This window comes from Agelaius phoeniceus, chromosome 3 (genome assembly GCF_051311805.1).
Source record: "Agelaius phoeniceus isolate bAgePho1 chromosome 3, bAgePho1.hap1, whole genome shotgun sequence".
Taxonomy (NCBI): domain Eukaryota; kingdom Metazoa; phylum Chordata; class Aves; order Passeriformes; family Icteridae; genus Agelaius; species Agelaius phoeniceus.
The window spans coordinates 55447031-55468461 of NC_135267.1; the positions used below are offsets into that span (position 1 = coordinate 55447031).

The 21431-nt window shown below is 39.9% G+C and overlaps 1 long non-coding RNA gene across 2 annotated transcripts in view; it reads right to left on the bottom strand.

Annotated features, from left to right (window-relative positions):
- LOC143693561 (uncharacterized) overlaps positions 1-11287 on the bottom strand; it is a 36156-nt gene extending 24869 nt beyond the window's left edge. For both annotated transcript variants that reach the window (XR_013181362.1, XR_013181361.1), the window contains exon 1: positions 11114-11287. This is a non-coding gene — a long non-coding RNA (uncharacterized LOC143693561). The remainder of the gene's footprint in view (positions 1-11113) is intronic.
- Positions 11288-21431: the final 10144 nt, after the last annotated feature.

The following is a 21431-nucleotide window of genomic DNA, read 5'->3' on the forward strand; positions in this document are numbered from 1 at the left end:
TTTTAGACATTTATGACAGACAGTTACTCTGAACAAGACAAATCCCTCATCATTTAGACCAACTGCTACATTCAAAAAGGTTGTGTTTTCAATTTTAAATGCAAGTAGTTCTCAAACTCTTTGCAAAGAATAATTTCCTTTTTCATTCTATTCAATCACACTTTCAGCTCTTTATAGAAGCTTCTAAAGAGAATATGTTTCTGGCTTAGTATTTTTCTTTAGAATGCACAAGAAAAACTTAAAATGCCAAAAAACCCAAACCATTTCTCCCATCTCTCTTTTATCACAGAAACGACCAGGAATGTTTGTTCTAGGCCTTCCCTTGCTCAGCTTCTAGGCAGTCTGAGATACCTACTGAAAGGGTTTCTCAGTACATGCAAGCAAAATTTTTCATTGGCTTGTTTCTGATCAAGAAGAAAAGTGTACTCCATACCCTTCATAAGAACACATTCATTGAAGGACCACCAAAAGTTCCCAATCCCCACATACACACCAGTTTTTAAACTTTTAAGAAGACCTTGCAGTTTTCAGCTAAGATTTTATGAAAGCAAATAAAACTCTTCTGAAAATATCCTCAATGGTTTTTTGACCTTTTTTTCTTCTTTTTATCATCTGCACTTCCTAATAACAAAAGTCTATCAGTTCTTCAGTCAACCATCAAGTCTGAGAGCATATACATGGGCTGAAGTGCTGCTGCAAATATGTAGAAAGGATTATCATTTTTACCATTTCATGTTTCATACCTGGACACAAAACCATAGAGAACCTTCTTGAAAATAATTTCTTAAATACACTGCTAATGTATCATGTCATGAAATTGAAACAAAAGCCCAAATTATTAAGGTTATATATTTCTATGATGTTATTCTTCATACTCAAGAGTACAAATAATTTCTTCCAAAAGTGCCAGATAATTCCAAATATGATCCATCTGTTTTAACTCAAAAAAAATTCCCTTCCTGTTTAAATTTAGTGGGCAACATGGCATAAAATGACAGCACTTCAGAAACTAAAATATCTAATTTAAGGAAAGAAAGAAAACCCTAGGGAAAAATCTCCAGCAGTCAGTGCTCTCATACATGATTAATGCTCCCACAGGAACAACATCATTCTTTAGCCCAAATCTAACACCCATCTCCCAGTTTTCACTTGACTATGGACTTGACTCTTCACTTATTTTGAAGAGAGCTGCACAAAACTCTCCTAATGCTAAAGTCCCCTCCTTTTACCCCATCTTTTTTTAAAAGTACATTTGAGTACAAAATTAAACTGATGCTTCCTGCCTGCCCAGCATTTATCTATCACTCTGTAATGAGGACAGTAATGAAAGTAGGTGTCTAGAATTTCAAAGACTATTTTTTATGATATTCAGTATTACGAAAAATTCTGCAAGGCTGAATAATCTGCTGTGACATCTACCCTTTCAAACATAATTTATTTTGACAACTTTGGTTCTTCTAGTTGGCATGAGTGAGGAAGGATGACTGGCAGTTGAGGCCCTAGAGTAGCTACATTTCCTGTGGTTTTCTTCATTATGATTCTGCACTGCAATACAACATGAATTTGATTTAAACAGCCAAAGGCCTCACTCCTTCACTGACTTCCATGTCAACAGAATAGCTCTCTGGGAGATGAAAAAGTGCCCATCTCTCTGAATTGAGGGAATGAAGCACTTAGGGTGACACGGACTCCTATGACCCCAGAGGCAGAGGGTTAGGTGGAAAAAACCAGAACCCTTTTCTCCACAACTTTGAACCATATGAAGTTAGAGTCATCTTAAGCACTGAAGTGTCTGGAGGCGTAAACTGGCCTAAGACAGCACAGAATGATATCTCTACAGTTTCAGACCACTTGAAGATCCAGGAAATATGCAAATATTACAGGTTATTCTAGTATTTCTCATTTAGCACCTGTTCAAGCAACAACTCTATTTCATTCCTTATTTAAAGATTCTGGGTTTATGCTACATTTGCTTAAGGGAAAGTCATTGCTCTTCTTATATTTTTTCTTGGCTTGTTCTATGTCTGTGTTGTGGACAATTATGTTGAGAGGGAAGTTAACCTTCAGCTGTAAAAAAATTTTGCTGCTTAGAAACAAATGATGTTGTGTCAAACTGTTACTGAGACACCCGTCTAGACTAGAGTTTCTACTTCAAATGAGAAATTCTAGACTAGAGTTTCTACTTCAAATGACCAGAGAAAGCTACAGGCTGTCCTTCACTGTGTCTGCAAATGCCACCCCCAGAGCTCTTCTGGCCCACACTGCCCCAAAATCCAAATGATAAGCCTGATCCATCAACTGAACAGCAGGGCGGCATGGGCTGACTGCAGCAGCTACAAACAAGCAGCAAACTTCACTCACTGCAGAAGCTGCCGACAGGCCTGCTGCCACCCTGGGTGTTTTGTTTCACTTAATGGGACTGCTGAAACCTTTCCTCCCAATTAGACTTAGTAGCTCTGCTGCAACCCACTGCAGCACCCAGCATTAGGGTTACTCTTGATTGAATACAGCAGAACCCCAGCTTAGGGAAAAACTTCCAGATGTAGGTAATATCAAACATTACTTTCCTTTTCCAAAAAAAAAAAAAATAACCCCAAGAAACTCCCAAAAAGACCAAGGAAAAAACCCCCAACACCCAGACTCACTAAACCCAAGCTGCAAGAACAACCTCTTACATCTTTCTAACAGAGCTACAGCATTTAGAAAGTGAAAAATAAGCCATGCATGTGTATTCCCTTAAGCCCATTTCTTTCTGTTAATGTCTGCATTATTGCTACTATTCAGTCAATTTTGACAATCTGAACAAATTTCCCCATAAAGTAATAGAAGTTTAACAAAGGAGGTGAATTTGGCTTCAATAACTGATTAGATTGGTTGAGAATTCACTGACACTGAGGCAAGAAGGAAAATCTAATAACTTCTTGACTGCTCTCAAAAAACCGCTGCCTTGTGCAAAGTCTCAAGGTCAAAAGGGCCAGGGTGTTGTTAATACTCTACTGTATCTCCTCCAGGCCATGGACAGCTGGGCAGAAGAGTGAAATCCCCAGACAAAATCTACTTGCAACAGTGGGTTGCCCTAAATTATAAAACCCCGATTTCACCTGATGCTGCATCCAGCTGGTGCACATTAAAGGAAAAGATTACAACGTGCAAAACACTGAAATCACATCTCCATACAAGAGCAGTATTCATGCAGCCAAAGGGACAGCAGTAAAATAAGCAGGTCAGGAATGTCACTACAGCAGGGCAGAGAAAAATGTTGCTACAGATATGAGTAATTCATCTACAAATCTGCACCAGGGCCAGATACAAAATAGCTCACTGTGGTTTTCTTCTGGCTTTTTTCATGTAAATGAAAGAATGTAAAAAAACCCAAAAAAGTTCTACTCATTGTGTCTGTATACTTTTGACAGTTTACTCTCCTGAAGATTACAACTATTCAACAAGCAGTTAATGGTTCTAGGTCTAGGTAGGTTTTCAACAGTGTTTCTAAATTACTGTGGGCCAGAAAATTCAAGGTTGCTTCCTATGCTCTTGAGTTGCTTATTGGCCATCCTACAAAGGGAAAACAGAGAGGGAAAAAAAACACCTATATCCAGACATTACTCTTGAAAATACAAAGTAAAGACAGCAGTGTTGCTTTTTAGTTTAGTTAAAGAAGGATTAAGCAGTCACCACTGATGAAAATCCAACATACCCACGTTAAACCTGACAAGTAGGGTTCAAAGCAATACTGCAACCTCGATGTTCATCCATACCCTAGCTCTAAGGCCAAGTTTGTGAGGAGCTAATACATTCAGTGCAAGACTGAGGCAAACCTGGCCACAGTGCAGAAGCACACCATTGTACACATTGTCCATAAGGTATCTGTTATTTTAAGCCTCCAAGCAGTTTTATAAACTGAACTGCAGCAGGAGTGTGCTTTCAAACACCAGCTGGCAGTGGCATGTTGGGTTGTGAAGTCTCTAAAATGTGATTCCATAAAAGACATTGGATGTTGCTGCTGCTTAGAAACTGTTAAAAGTACTAGAACAGATGGAGAATTAAGTTTACCATTTAGCTGCCTAGTTCGTGGATGGTCTTCTGTTCTCTGTTGATGAAACTAAAAATTTTTATTGTTTAGTTGGCCTTTCTCTTTTCCATGGTGTTTTTAATAAACCATTTTTCTATGTAATATCCTGTTTTCTGGAATATAAAAATTAATTTTTATCTGGTAGTATTTTGCACTGATAATCAGATAATCAGTGACCTTAAGAATAACAACAGGTTTCTTACTTTACACATATAGTATATTTTCAAAATTTAAAAAAATCTGAATTACAAATCAAAAACTGTTTGTCTACCTGATTTTTCTACCATTTATTATGTGGCTGATTTGAGGCAATTAAGGAAGCAAAATAATTCTTTTCCTGTACCATGGGAGATACTCTTGAAAGATGTGTGGATGGCCCTAGTTCTAGGGTAAACAATCTCACAGCAAAGAAAACCCCAAACCATCAAAATTCTCCACCTCACAGTAGAAAGAGCTTGAAGAGGGTGCCTAGTTCACTCTCTCATATTTGCAGAGCAATGGTCTAGGCAGTAATTCCCCATTTTCATTTGTGCACAAGGTTTCTCCTGTGATAATGTCTTTCCCTAATAGGCACCAACACCCCATGCCCATACTTGGCAAGTGTTCCAGTGAGCAGGAGACCAAGGAACAGAGGAAGAAGAGCTGGGTATGCAAGGATTCTTCTCCTCTTTTTTTAATTTTGTAATTCCAATTTTGGAGAGATTTCTCTCTTCTGAGCCAGTTCAAGACAGCAGACATAACAAGCACTTGAACTCTGTAGCTGGCTAAATGCAAGCACACTTCAAGATAAGGGCAATTTTACAGTCCTGTTTCATTTATCAAACCTGACATGTACTGCACATTTTGATTTCCATGTAATGGTTTGACTGTAAATTTACCCTCAGCAAGATCCTTTTATATGCGTTCAAACTAATTTACCTCTTGCTGATCGAGTCCTAAGTTGTAATTTGCTTAAATGCAGAGCCTAAATTGACTAAATCAAATGCATTTGCGCAAACTCAATAAGCAGAACCATTATCCACTGAAATGAGCAAGTCTCCTAAGAGCATCAAATGCTTCCTTACAGTGGAAAGTTGGCTCAGGAGCCAACCACCACTTCAGCTAATGACCGTGTTTCTCCCTCTATTTCATTAGCCAGTGTGAGGGCTCTAATGTTTTTTCCCCTCTAAATGGAAGGGCAAGAGGCATTCATAGCTTTATCAAGCACTGCAACCAAAGAAACTAAAGCTCATTTTCCAGTGTAATGAAAAGGCACCAGTGAAGAAAGATACATTTGAATATCCCTGTTAATGCATACGTTAGCTAGGCCAAAAATCTCAGCCTCAAAGGTCTCAACCACAAAGATCTCAACCACCTAGCACACAGGATCCATTTGCAGAAAAGGTCATCAAATCATTGTGTCACCACACGTTTTATGCAGCAGTGCAAATACAGCTGAGTCAAACTGAGTTGCCCTTGACTTGGTACTTAGAAAGGAATATTGATTTGCAATTGCAAAATTTAAAAAATTAACACACTGGTGTCAGGCAGGAAGGCATTCAGCCTCTTTATGAAGGGTGCCCAAACCAAGTTCCCCCAAAAAGGGTTTGAAGGCTCTGATCTACTGCACCAGAGCCTACCTCCAGTATTTTACTATTTTAAATTTATTCAGTGGCTTTGCAATTTAAATATAATGGTGGTGAACATAATGGAAACCAGCATCTAGTACTTTACATCATATTGAGAAAATCTCTGTTGGATTAAAAGTATTTTAAGTTTTGTGAGTATTGGAAATGAGAACTGGGTGACAGATAGTACACCTCACATACTGATGGCCACTCTGATATGGAGAATTATTACTGCAGGGCAGTAGTAGCTAGACTGAGTAGTCTCATCAGAAGTTACTGCCATGATCACACCTTCAGGCTATGATGCAAGGGAAGTTAAATATCCAAGTTCATTCTGAGCTAAAATTCAAACTTTGTGTATCTAGTTGTCATGAAGAAAAAAATGTCTGACCAAAATTAGTAAGACAATGAAACATTTGTTTGCTGATATGTGTAAAATAAATATATAGCCAGAACTGAAAGTCTTAAACATGCAGACTAACTTTGGTAACAACTTTAAAAATTAAGTTTTTAACACAAAATAGTAACAAGTCACAGTATTTATTAAGTACTTGTCTTTAAGATGCTTTAGGAATATTAACTCATCTGTTTTTCTACTAATAACCAAATCTCATTATTTGGGCTTACTCCAAAGACCATACCTGTGGTAAACCCATAAAACCAGGAAATTAAATTACCCAATGCAATAACAACACCATTCCATTTTATTTGTTTGCCCTTTGAAACTTCTGCCTTCAGTTCCCTGTCTGCTAAATTCCGTCAAAAAAACAAAAAGCAGGACGCTTTTGTGGTTTCCAATATAATATGTCAAAGAATTATGTACAGATCTACCAAAGACAGATTTTCCTCAGACATGCCTGAGTAGCTCTGCTGCAGCTGCATATAGATTGGACCTGAACAGCAATAATAAAGAGCAATAATAGAGTGTCCTGTGACAGAAATTATTCAATACTGCTTGGGTTCTCCACTCTCTCTTTAGTGCAGCTTACAAGAACATGAAGGCTCTGGGAATTACCAGTGCTTTATAACTACTATTACTTTTTAAAATATTTCTGTTAAGGATTAATGCACATCCTTCCTTGGTAGTAGAAAAAAATTGCCAAAAGGCAGAACTTCTTGTAAAGATTTGTGTATGTGGCCAATCTTTTGTATGACAGGTCCTTGCCCAACAACTGAGATCAAAAAAGGGAGGAAAGGGACACTGCAAAGGCAGGTGGGTGAGGGAGCAGGAGGTAACGGGGGAGGCAACTTTGAGTGACAGCAGAGAAAGCTTCATGAAGGTATCTCTTCAAACAGCAGCCACTGAGGGAATTCTGTCTGCTGGACTGAAACTGTAGATATCTAAACACTAAAATGAGGAAGCTTGAGCATATCTCCTCATTTATTTTGTTTATTAAGTTTGCAGTTAATTACTGCTATGTCTGCCCTGCGTAAAAATCAGACAAATCCCAATCAGGCTACTCAGAAAGATTCTTCCGACTAAATGAGGGAGGACAGGATTTCTAAATAATGCAAATAGAAGTTCCTGGGTCTAGGTCCTGGTATCATCAGTCACTTAAGATTTCTTAGGAAATTGGACTCCTTTTTTATACTGAGCTTTCCTTTTATTTTTCATTGTCTTTATATGGAAATCATAGTCCAGTAAATAGTATACCAGAATATATCCACTGGAATAGATCCAGGATTAATCACATCTTTCGTGGACCCACATCTCAAAGACTTTAAATTCTGGATATATGCCATTTGCAATTAGGACAGCTTGGGCATTAGGGGAATTTCATTATGGGAATTTCATGCATCAAGTTGCTGTATCCTAAGGAAATAAGTGATGTAAAGAACCAGCAGAGCCGAAAAGAAAGCCAGAGCAGTGTTACTGCCTTAATTCCAGTGCAGGCTGAGCTTTATCAAAATCCATCAGCTGTTGTTCTGTCCTTTATGGAAAACCAGTTACCACCCTCAGAAATCCCCTGTCCAAAACCAGCTCACCTAAAGCACAAAGGGTGCTAGAGATCTAGAAAACAAAAATGAGCTGTAGTGTTCTAATCATTTCCTTTCCTCCTCAAGAGTCTATGCCACCAGCATTACCTTGCCAATTAGAGGCTAAAGTGCTGTGTGATCTACGAGTACATCATGAGGCGGGAAATTGCTAAAGGAGCATATTCTGTAGCTGTGATGCATCTATCAGACAAGACACTCGAGTACATCTTCAAAAATCACCATCTCATTAAAGAGATGATATAGCTGCAGATCTCAGGAGGTTGAAACCAGGGAGGGTGTGTAGGAGTGAGGGGAGAGTGAGTGAGGGGGATATGTGTGTGTGTGTGTGTGTGTGTGTGTGTGTATACTGTTTCTTCCTTCTGGACTGCTGCCAACACCACAATTTCCATGCTGTCATCAGCTGCACAGGCTCTTCAAGCACACAGACATCACATAAAAATGTAACCTCATATGACACAAAAATTAAATGTAACCTCACGTTCCCCTCTCCAGTTGTGGGAAGAGAGCTGTGACTCTAGAGAAGGCTTACATTCCCTGCAAACCCTCTTATGTACAGTACATAGTGATGTCGGCTTAAAAAACAAAATTAATTAAATCCAATTCAGCCCCTCTCTTTCCCCATGTGACTTCCCTCAAAATCAGACATCCGTGTCTACAGCAACAAACAAGAACAAACTTATTTAGCCATGGTGCATGTTCTTCATTTTTCACAGCAGTTACACATACACACACTGTCAGTCTGTCTCTTGCTGATCTGCTTATGGTTAGTGCTGTTTCAAAGTAATAAACAGAATAAATATTCATCACTCACTCCCTTGCCTTGAAGCCCATTTAGTGTGACTGGAGAGGCAAGGGCATGGAGGAGTCAGCCACTGCAGCAATACAGCTACAATCATTCTCTTCACGGCTAATGAGCAACGGCATTAAGGGACTGGTGGTTTTTCTAGCTGGCTTCCTTCTCTGTAAAGGAGACAGCATTTTTTCACATTGTCTCCAGACCCAATTTGAAGGAGCTGATGAAGAGCTACTGTCCCTCCAAGGCAATGATGCAATTAGAGGAAACACTGTGGAATCAAAGAGGCAAATATATTAGAATTAATTCACTGTGAGCAAGACTCCAGTCAGTAGCAGCCATTGTATTACTGCCTTTCTAAACTGTCCTCTTGCAGTGCACTATCAGACACTCCATTCAATCCCCCTATTTTACTGTAAGAGTTTGGTTAAAGTAATGCCAGCTGACTAAAGCACAATTACTGTATGTACAGCACATGTTAAGCTTGTCACAGTGCTTCTTTCTCTGGCAGCATCAGAGGCTGGATTAGGATGGAACTGTGAAGACAGGCACTGCACAGCTTGGGTCTTACCCACCTGCAAGAAGCACAGCCTGATTTCTCCCTCCCCTGCCAAGGGGGATTGCTAGATCAATCTCTCCTTCTTAGTTATTAATAAAAAATCAAACACTGTTTAGCCCCTTCAGAAGGAGAAGGTAATTTACCTTGTGTCTGATACACAGAATGCCAGCCTTGTCTGTCTGCCTGTCTGAACTTGCTCAGGCTTGGAGCAAGGGTAGGAAAAGGGGGTAGGTGAAATGCTGGCACTTCTCCAAGTGCACTGCAACAAAGCTGAAGACACAACAAACAAGATGGAATTGAAACTTCATTTCCTCCATCCCACAGATGCCCAGGACCAGCTTTTTCTTCTAATTTGTAACTGGGTGGTAGCAGTGTGAGGGGAAGAAGGGAAACAGGTCCTTCTATTGACTTTCCCCCGGAGAGCCTTTACTGGTGCCACCGCTGGTTCCCACTTCTGTCCTTTCTCAGAGCCTGAGCTGATCACCTGGGAATCTAGCCTGGTTGGTTAGAAGAAGGGAGGAGATAAAAGTCATGTGGGAATGGTTCAGTGTTCTGGGTATATTAAACTTCTTTATTCCAGCATGTTATGGAGAAGATCCATCTTTCAGCATCAAAATTATTGACATTTCTGTTTCCACCTACTCTGTCACCAAAGAAACACAGTTCAGCACATCTACAGTGGTTTCATTCATGGAGCCAAGACTGTGTAAGGCTTTTCGCAAACAACTAATGACTGTGACTGCCTCTAGGTGCTCAGCAAGAGGTGTCAATTGAAAAACAGTGAAAAAACACACTCACCTGAGCCCTGCTCTGCTGAAAACCCATGTCCTTCTGAGGTGCCCTGCTTTGGGGACCAAGTCAGCCAACTTTAATTGCAACTCACACTTTGCAAATTCAGCCATAGTTTGAAAGATGGATTTGCTTGCCATATAATCCTACAGCAAGGTCCCCTGCCTCATTTTTCTGACATAAATTTCTGTGCATGTCAGTTTGCATTAAGATCATCATATTAGATGTATTTCTCCAATATTTCTGCAAACAGACTCACAAGCCCAGTGGAAGGGGTACTTACAACCAAGAAAATAATAGTGAAAAATAAGAAACTATTTTCTGGATTACAAATGTGCATGAGTAAAAGTTTTGAACAATTCATTAGTCCTCACACACAATTATTTTAGGTAAAAGAGAAATAAATTATTTTCTAATGAGAAAGAAAGTTGTTCTGTTTGACAAGGTAGTAATGAGTAGTATTTTTTTTACTGCTGCTGCTGCTAAAAGCAATATAAATGCATTTTAAAAAATCAAGTAAGATCCATCTCTTTCACTAGCAGAAAACAAACTAGCAAGTAGTCTGCAAGCAGTATCTTCTCACTGTTTCTTTTATATATTCTAATACTTTTTGTCAAGAAGTGACTAAGAGCAAGTGAAAATATTTTTTTAATACATTGCAAACTTAATTTGAATGGTGGAAAGAAGACAAAATCTTCTTGCCATTTTACCATGAAAGCAGATAAAGATACTGTGGAAAGAATTGCATTACAAATGTATGAAAAATCAGAGTGGTCAGACACTACTGAAATAAAACTCCCTTCAGTATAGTTTTTATTTCTACTCTATATTTCTAACTACAGAAATAACTATGTGACAGGATAAGAAGGACAGGAACACTTTTGTGGAGTAAAAAAAGATTAAATGCTCCAGATGTACAAACATTTTGATTATACTCTTTTCCAACTGTCTCCCTACCCAATTTTTGGAAACTGCCAGATGCTACTAGAAATCTTTTCCTACTTGTACACTGCATATTTCATTGCTAAAATAGAATTAACATATAGAGCAGCAAATAGGGTTATCTGTCTCTCTCCAGTGTTGTACCATAAACACACCAGATTGTCAGCTGGAAGTAAGAATTATGACAAAGATCTCTACAGATCTCTCACACCCACAGAGACTGACAGGATAGTATTGACTACATCAAGAAGAAACAGAACACAATTTGAATGCTGTAAAGCCTCCTCAGCGCCTTTGACTCACAGTATACTTTTAAATTTAAGTAATTTCCCTTAATATCATATCAGAAATACCTTTTACTGACACTCCTTCTTTAAGATGTTCCATGGTTGATTTTCAGTCTGGTGTTCAGTTGTATCAGGTGAGAATCTCCATATTAACAAAAAAACTGGATCTATACAGTCTCTCTGTTCCCTGCTGAAAGTCAGAGCATCTCAGATGCAGAATTAAAGGCTAGCACAGCTTTCATCTCTTTAAAGCAAAGGCAAACCCTTGTATGAACGAGTTCCAAATTCTTGAACAGAACTTTTTTTCTTACTTTCCTAAGAAAACCTTTTTTTCCTAAGGATCTGAAAGGGCCATGAAGGGTACAGAGTTGGCAGACATCGGCAAATATTCTATTCGTGAGAAAAATGTTAAAGGCCTGGATAAATGTAGCTCTCTAACTCTTTTGTATTCATTTTTAAGCAAGCTGATGTCTCTGAATCTTGGCAGAAAGAGATTTTGAGTTTCAATCTGCATCTCAACCCTTTCATGATGAGAAATCTGTAATTCAACCTGCCCTGAACCGCAATTGCAGCAAGACCACGCGTCACTGGTAGAAAGGATGTTATTGATGGCATCATCTATATTATTGTTGCTTGATCCAGCCTAATGAAGAAGATCTGGAAGTGTTACTAATATTCAACATAGTTGAGTATGTTAAATTCATAGCTGAATTCAACATCCAACAAATGCACACATACAGTGTGCGTTTCAAAAATCTCTTTCTTTCATGCATGTTGCTGCTCCTGTCTGCAGAAGTAAGAAGTGACTGATTATGTTGGTAAAAGTTACTTTTATTATTGGAGGGCTTGAATGACTTTCCCTTCTGAGATATTTGGATAAATGGCACTGCTCCACCATTGGCAGAGCAGGAGATGGGGAGCAGAATGCTTCCCCCTAAGCTGCAAGTCCTACAATGTTCTGAGTGGTAGATGCTGACTCCATCTCTACCATAATTGTGAGAATTTGGCAGTTCATGCTTCCACCAGCCCTCTGCAACTCCTCCAAGACCAACAGCTCAAGAGCCCCACAAAGGCTGTACTTAGGTCATGTTACTCCAGAAGGTCTAATCCTTCTCCTGTCAACACTGCCAATACAGTTTATAATTTCTATCAGCTCCTTGGCCTGTGAGACATGAGCAGCTCATTAGGACACAGGAATTGTCGCTTTCAGTCAGGCTCCATCTACAGGTGGATGCAGAAGGCAACTGCTGACATATCCATGTTAGGTTTAAGAACCCTGCACAAAGCTGACAAGAACTCGTGGGTCCCCATGGATGACCCGACTCAGTCCTGCCTCTGGCAACTGCAGGATGGCCCATATCAACTGGGCAAGGAGAAGGAGCTCTCTTCTGAAGCTTCAACACAGCATGCTTTCAACACAGCAGGATTTCTCACAGACTGGCCTTGCTCCCACTTTTTCCTAAGATATGGAAATTGTGTAAAAAAAACCAACTCTGTCTTCCAGGGAAAGGATTCTTCCCACTGGGACACACATATAACACAAGAGAGTTTATAAAAACAGAAGAAAACCTATATGCACCTTTCCCAGCTGTTTTCATTATGCCCAAAGCTTTTGTCCAAAACCACTTCCTTCTTTCTTGTTTCTGCCAGCCTGGTGCACCTCATATGTCTGTGGGGCCCAGAGAGAGCAGGGAGAGCCCCTTCTTAACAGAACTACACCAAACCTCCAGCTCTTCAGAGATGTGTAGAGAAGCTGATCTTGTTCACCTCAAAGCAAACAAGGTCCTATGTCAGCCTGCTGTCACTTCCAGCTGAACAAACCAACATTCAGTCCAAGCCATGTAATAAGAAAGTTCAAATTTTCCTTCCTTTGCTGCATCATAAGAGCCTTGTTATTTCTAGAAACGTTCAAATTCTCATTTTGATTGATATTGATTTCACAGTGTTCAGTTTCACTGAATGTTTCCTTCTGCCCATGTAATAAAACAAGGAATGGGGTTATTTCATTGTGGATTACATTTCACAGCATAAATCTTTGTTTAAACCTTTTTTGGATTACAGAACTGAGACAATCTCATTTTCTACAATGCTGAGGAAAGAAAATGAGAAGCTCACTCTGCTATGCATGCTATTCAAAGTGCACATTTCAGAACTGCAGGGTTGATATTTGTTCAATACAGGTGGGTGGTTTTGTTTTGATTTGTTTTTAATAGATTCTGCTAAAATGTGAAGTCCAAACAAGGGCACAGAAATTTTGAAAAAGTAGCCATTTAAAAATATGCTGAAGTGTCTATGTTTAGAAATTGCTTGACCAGCTAGTTACCTCCAGCTCCCAAAGACACTAATACAATACAAAAAGGAAGCATTTTCCACAAGAAAACTATGAAAGCAAATTAATAAAAAGTTTGAACTTTTCCCATGAAAACAGTATAGAAAATTATGCCAAATGATTTGCTAAATACAAGGAGAGAAAAAGAAAATGTGCCATTTACTATATGTTGATGGCGACAAAGAATCATTGATTGACTGGTTGCCAACCAGTCTCTCACTATGCCACTGTAATGACTGTGTAGGATCACAGTTTTAGAGAAAACAGGGACAAACCACACAGTCAGAACCAACTTTCCAACGTGACACATCCAGTATTTAGAAAACAGCTAGTAATATACTAAATTTTTTAGAAAATATGACCCATAAAAGTTAGAACTGGCTCTTCTCTTCCTTCATAAACTTCAGTGAAGTCCCAGAGACAGCTAAGTTGAATAATTCTGATTACTTCATGTTTTCTGTTCTTCTGATATAAGATTAGTCAACTTTTTCTGGCTATTATTTTTTCATTTAGGTTTTGCTTTGGGGGTTTTTTGGTTGGGTTTTTTTTTTCACAGGCAGCTGGCTACACTCTGAGGACATTCTGAAGGGGAGTAAGAACAATCTATTCCTGGGATAAGGGACCCAAGGATTTGCTCTATTAGGGCAAATTCTCAGAGGTCTCTACATTAGAAACAGTATTTAAAATAGATTTAATAGTTCTCTTCGAACTTTGTATCAAATTGCCCTCAGTCTTCTGGAATTGCTGCACATCTCCCAGTTAAACCAGATTTCCACACTAAACCAATGGGTAAAACTAGGGCTCTGTATTGAAGACCTGGCCATTACCATAACTTCTGAGATTAGTGTCTGTATCCAGCACTAAAAACTACTTTTTCCTTGTTCTCACACGCCCTTGCCAGAGAGACAGGAGGTGCATTGATAAGGGACCTATTAAACTAAGTGAAGCCAAAAGCAGATAAAAGCCACACTGAAACCAGTGAGCCAAGGCATTCCTGACACCGTAAATACTTAAAAGTGGTACAGAAGGTCAGAGGAGAAATAAATTAATAGCTCAAGGAGAGATATTTGTGCCTATGCTGTTTCGTTCAGAAATGAATGGCATCTGTGGGAAGTTGGACACAGAGGAAAAAGGATTTAAGAAAGACTGGGTAATTACAGCAGTTGTTTAACTTTTCTAAGCAGCTCTTTAGGAGAATGAAGAGACAAAGCTTAAAGGCAAAGGACTGCTGATGGTTTGCAGTCTCTGCGTATACTGAATGTCTGTAGCAGCTTAACTGAGGAATTACAACAGCTGCCCTTCCTCCTTTCACATCGTCTGGCTGCCTTCAGGGTCACTGGGATGCTGAAACAGCATGATGGACTGGAACACAACAAAAGGGGTGGAAAGATAAGAAAGACAGAAAACAGAAAATACACTCTTTCTAAATGGGAGGGAAACAAAGAAATACCAAGTGAGGCTTCAAACAGTTCAAGCGAGAGTGCTGCATTCCACCTAGAAAAGGTTTTTTTAAATAGTAATTAATAATTAAATTTTGAAGAAACAGAGAACCAGTATCAGTGCAAAACCTTGACAAGAAAGCCAACAGTCCAATGAGCCTCAGCCTCTGAAATGCTGCACTGAGGTACCCCATCAAAACACACACCCTGGAGGGAGACAGTACTGACCCTCCTGGGCACACCATTGGCCCTCCAGAGACACTCGCTCTTCCTAAAAAATCGGCCAGAAAATAGGCATTTGCTTCACCCATGCACATTTGGATCTTATGCAACAGCCCTTGGGGCAACCTCTTGGTGGGGGAAGGGATGGTGGGAAGCTTCTCTGCAGTTTCAAATGTGACCTGGGGCCCTGAATGTGAACTGGAGTGAGAGGAGTCAGTGCTTCAAAACTCACACTGGCTCTTCCAATACAGCCTTAAAGCCAAAAAAATCCTCCACTTCCAGAGTCACCGTAACTGCATAACTGGGGGAAGGGAAATAAAGCCAAAAAAATGTACTTTGCTAACCATGATAAATGGTTATAAAATGCTATCTAGAGAGCACAGATGCTTCTGCCTTGGTTTACCAAAGCACACCATGACATTAAACTGTCAGGATGCAACGGTGTCAGAGCCCCAGACACTTTCTCTATACCTGAATTCCAAGAGAGAATTGATGTGCTTTTGTGAAGTGGGAGCTACTCCATCAAGGAACCCAACAGAGACTGGCAGCAAAGCTAAAAAGCAAAATAGTTAAAAGGCAAAGAAAAGCAGAGATGCCCACATGTGGCAATCAGATTCTTTGAGTAGCACAGTACAGGGAAGGTATCAGAAGAGAATAGAAGGGTCTTAAAGCTGCACTGATACTGCTGAAGCAAAATTTACATATATATATTTTTAGTAGCAGTAGAAGCATTTGCATTCAAAGGCAAACTCGACAGGGATCTGGACATTCTTTAACTCCCTTCACTGTGTGCTATGTGCTATAACAGTGTAAAGGAAAAGGCCAGGTCTGCTTGTTATAAATGATCAAATCTGTAGCCAAATTTATAAAAATTTAACAGATTTATTAGATTGAATAACAAAAAAAAAAAATAGAGAATTTCGAAATCCCACCACAGCCAAGACAGTGTCAGCCCCAGGTGCAGCCTGGGTGACCTTGGGTTCCTGCTGACAGAGTGACAGCGTTCCCCCTAAGGTTCACCCCAGTGCTCTTCGCAGCCAGCTTATATACAGTTTATTCTGCCTGAGGCAGAGATGACCACATATTTCTTTGTGTCCCCTTGCATGTAAAGTTGAATCCATACATGTGCAGAAACAGACACAGTGTCCAAGACCCAGACAAGTGTCTGAGAACCCAGGCAGAAGATGTATTCACATGGAGTAGGTGATGCCAGCTCCTTGAGTACCGTAGATTTAATCAGTCCAGGTGCATGGTCTTGTGAGTTTCTTGAGACATTCCATTAATCATCTCCAGGAAGGTCCAGATGATATCTTCCAAATGCTGGTGCCAGAGGAAACCCCCTCTGATAGCTCCAGTCTGTCCTATTCAGATCTGGGTATCAGTTACAATGTGCATAACTCCTCTCCTGGTCAGAGCGACTTCAAACATAGCTCATGGCCCAGGGCTTCCCCATTCATACAGTAACAGGTTTGAGGAATTGGTTATCATGTGAATAGAATGCTGTTCCTGGCCAGAGTGGTAACAAACATAGGTTTGATTTTCTCCTAATATTTTATACATACATATATCTATTTCTACAGCATGAATTATCTCTATCATATATAACATGCTCATCCTACAAATAATATCCAAAATGCCAATCATGGCATCAACCTCGAAACAAATACCCCGTATACTGCAAAAAGAGAGAAAAGCAGCTGAGGCACAGCTCAGATGCCTGAAGTAGCAGTAGTTCCTCAAAGGCACCAGGACTCTGTTGAGGCTGGGCTCCAGGGCAATCCAACAGCGTTAGCACCACCGACTTCCCTGGCTCAACTTGCCCAAGACCAAAAAAATTTAGATAAGCAGCAGCCTGTGTGTCACAGCAGCTTTATCCATGTGCTAGAAACTGAGAATCCACTTGATGTGCTCAGAGAGTTCTTCAACTGGATGCTAACAGCAATACATGAGGTCACTGTGATTGCAGTCCCCTCCCATCATGAATAAGCCACAGTCACAATACAGTGAAAGAGAGGAAGAAACTGAATACATCTGCTGGATATCCCACAAAACAAAATGAAGATGGAAGTCGATCCAGAGGTAAAAGGTTTCCCATGCAGACATCTGCATGACTGTTACTTCTATAATTTTCTGCCCTGTGGCCAAGTGAGATGTGCACAGAGACAAAAAAGATGATCTCTTTGACCAGGCTGAGAGGAACACAGGATAGAGGTGCACTCTGTAAAGATGACTAGAAGTCTTAACATATACACACATGTACACACACAGATTTGATGAAGGATATTACTAGGACAGTATTTTGAACACCTGGAAGTAGGGACCAATAGGCTGCAGAACAGGAATGGATGAAAATCACATGCACAAGAGAGTGAGACATGCATGCACTGAGAAACAACAGATTCCATATAAAATCCACAGATTCCATTGGACTCAAGTTCTAGGCAGAGAGAGAAGTAGATTGTAGTACATGGGACCAGCCATGAGCAGAAGAGGGAGAGTCATGTCCTGAAAGAGGCTTGGAGGTCAGAGGCTGCAAGATGAACAATCAGGGTGTGTGAGATACAAAGCTACACATGAAACACATAAATGATTGCCTTGCAGAGCAATAACTCAGAAAATGCACAAGAAGCAAAGCTGACTCGGTACTGAGGAATGTGCAGGATCTGGTTCCAAATGCTGCAGAGATCATTCTGCTATTCCCCAGTTATGCCAAACTGCAGGAGCAGCAACAGTACCTTCCCACATATCATACAACTGCATTTTCTTTAAGTGAGACTAAATGTAAAGGGATAGGAATCCAGCTATTTAAAAAAATAAGCTTCAAAGATATAAGTCAACAGTTAAAGTGTTTGCAAGAGGCAAAACCACTGTAATAAAGGCTAAACTAATTAATATATTCAACCCTTTTTTATTCAATCATTCTAACAAAATAATGAGTTCCTTGACAATTTAAAGACATGTCTATCTAGGAAATACATTTAAAAAAAAATCAAACCAAGCCCACCAAGTCATATTTGATGTAAGATTACAGTGAGCACACAGCAGCTCAAGATAGGCTTTTGAGGAACTTGTTAAGCTGGCATAACACCAAGTTACTCTTTTCTCAGTAGTAGGAGGTCTGCCAAATTCATAGGATTAATAATTAATGTGTAAATGCTGTGACTGAAGAAGAGACCACAACAAAAAAATTAAATTAATTTTCTGCGTCTATCCTTCACACTGTTGCATCATCTGCAAGAGTGTGTACTTGCAGCCCAGAAAGCCAATTGTGTCCTGGGCTGCATCAAAAGCAGTATGGGCAGCAGGGCAAAGAGAGGATTCTGCCCCTCTGCTCTGCTCAGGTGAGACTCCACATGGAAACACCGCATCCAGCTCTGAGTCCTCAGCAGAAGGACATGGACCTGTTGGAGTGAATCCAGAGGAGTGACACAAAGGATCAGAGGGCTGGAGAACCTCTCTGATGAAGACAGGCTGAGAGAGCTGGGGCTGTTCTGCTTGAAGAAGAGGGGGCTCCAGGGAGACCTTGTTGAGACCTTCCAATACATAAGGAGGCTTACAAAAAAGGAGGTAGAGGAACTTTTTATATGCACAGATAGGACAAAAGGTAATGGCTTTAAAAGGAAAGAGGGCAGGTTTAGATTAGATGTTACTAACAAATTCTTTACTGTGAGAGTGGTTACACACTGGAACAGATTGACCAGAGAAGTTAGAGTTGCCCCACCCCTGGAAATGTTCAAGACCAGGTTGGATGGGGGCTCAGAGCAACCTGGTCTAATGAGTGACATCCCCGCCCTTGACAGGAGGGTTGGAACTAGATGTTCTTTGAGGTCATTTCTGACCCAAGCCTTTCCATGACTATATATTACCTCTTTAGGATTTACAGGAGTGACTCTAGAGGAGTTATCTCACGCTGAATTTCAGTAAAACATTGTAACACAAATTTAGGAAAATAACACTGGTTAATTACCAGGACCAGATGGTCTTTACCCACAAATTAAACGGAGCTCAAGTGTGACACAGCTGAAATGTTAACTGTAGTAACCCATTACAGAAGATAACACAATTCTTTTATAAAGTCATGACTCATGAACCTATTGGAGAGTTTCTGAGGAATTTTATAAGCATGTGCATAAGGAAGATACAAAGAATAAAAATAAGCTTCAAATTTCTTAATTAGCTTGCAGTGAGATAGAAAAAAAAAAAGAAATAATTTAAAAAATGTGTTCATATGGATAAACAAGTTTAAAAGACAAGAAAGAAAAGAAAAGAATGCAGTCACATCGCAGGCAGGTCCCCAGTGAAGCACTTTGAGCCCATGCTGTTCAATATACACCTGATCTCAAGTGATCTCAAAGAACTGATAAGATAGGTTACTGACACTGAATTATTGAAGGCTTTAAAGAAACAAACTGCAGAGAGCTTCAGAGGGACCTCATGATACTGGTGACCTCATGACTGGTGAAAAAATGGCAGATTAAATTCAGTGTTAAGTACACAGCAACCAAGAAAATGAGAAAAAGTCTCGTACTGCATTCACAATCACTGAATCTGAACTACCACTGGACATGAAAGATCACTGCATTAATAACTATGAAAATGTTGACTCAGTGATTAAAACTGAAGAAAAACAAAACCAAACAAACAAACAAACAAACACAAAAAAACAGCAGAAAAAATCCCCAAAACCAAGCAAGTATCAGAAGTCATCAAGCTACAGAGAAAAAAAATTACTGTCCCATCTCCTGGTAAGATGTGAGTGCAAGGTATGTTTGTGATTTCCTCTTATCTGAGAAGACAGAACAGAGTAAGAAAAGGTTTAAGAAGGGCAACAAAAAATGACCGAAGTTCAGCAATGGCTTTCAAACACATTGTTACTCTTTGACCAGAGGCGAGGACAATCAAGATCTGTGAAACCACAAGTAGCATGGCAAAAGTAAACATGTAGGGTTGTTCCTTGAGCACAGGAATCCCTGCTAAAAGGACAATTCAGTTACACTGTGAAACCTACTCCCATAGGATGTAGTGAATGCCATGAATTTATAGGGATCCAAAAGCAATTAAGAGAATTAGTGGAAGTAAATTTCATTAAACCTCATTACGTCAGTAAACCCCAGGCACATTGTATGACTCCTGGGGCTGTCCTGTACAGTGCCAGGAGTTGGACTTTGATGATCCTGGTGGATCCCCTCCCAGTCAGGATTTTCTGTGATTCTGTGATGGCTATGGAACACCGGGAAGTGACAAGCTAACTGAGAAAGAGTATTAGGGAATTACAATCAGGTTCTTGTTCCATGCTTCAGTCCTTCCTCAAGCATTCACTGTTGACTACCGTCATAGAGACGCAGGAAACAAATCAGACTTTCAAACTGGCCAAAGGCAGTCTCTCTCACAGCCCACATATTTTGCTGAAAAACCCCAACTTTGATTCAGAGATGAGAGGGTGAGATGGCAAGCAAAAGCGCATGCCTAAACACAAGTTGAAACTTCAACAAAGCTTTCCAAGTCCAATGACATCATGCTGAAGCAGCCAGCACTGATCACTCTGCCAATTCTGCTAATGGCATGGATGAGGTAATTTCTCTCCAAAAACAGGCAGTCACTTCACACTCAACAATGCTGGAGAAGCAGTGGGTCACCCTTCAACACAGCATACAGACACACTTCCAGCAGCAAACACTCCTACACACAGATTGAGATTTCCTGTGTTCAGGAGTGCCTTTTGGAGCATCCCTTGAGAACATCAGGTCCTGTTAAAGCATACTTATTTGGAACAGCTATGCCTTCTGGGGTAACATGGATGAATGGTATTTCTGGCCTTTTCCTCTGTACATAATGTAGGTGAAGCACGCTGGCACAGATGGAAACACCATAAGGGTGGACTTTTTTTACTGACTGCTCAAATAATGCTAAAGGGCTTTATAAAAGAGTATGAGAGCTAAAATTACCTAAAAGTAAGAGTTTTTCATTGCTAAGAACAGCTACTCTGAACAGGATTGCTCAGATTCTGCAAGGAACCTTCAGGAAGTTATTTTGTAAGCTTAATGACATCTCACCAGTACACAGATTTATTTGTGAGACAGTGCCTAATAGACGGACCTGGGATCCCAGTGCTGTCATCATCAGCATACCTAATTATGCAGTTTAGTAGTGCAGTTTATGCACTAATTATTTTTTCCTAGAACCAAGCATTTTTAGAATTTACTGCGCCACAGCTACAGGTGCATTGGCAGAAAAAATAATTTGTTCCTAGCATTACCAATGGTTTATCACTGGTTGAGCAAGTATTTCTGTTCTTGCTACATTCCTCTTTATAATGATCAAAGAGGATTTGTTATAAGCAACTTAGAAATGCTTTGGAAAAAATTCAGAGCAAAGTATTGCAATCCTGTGTATT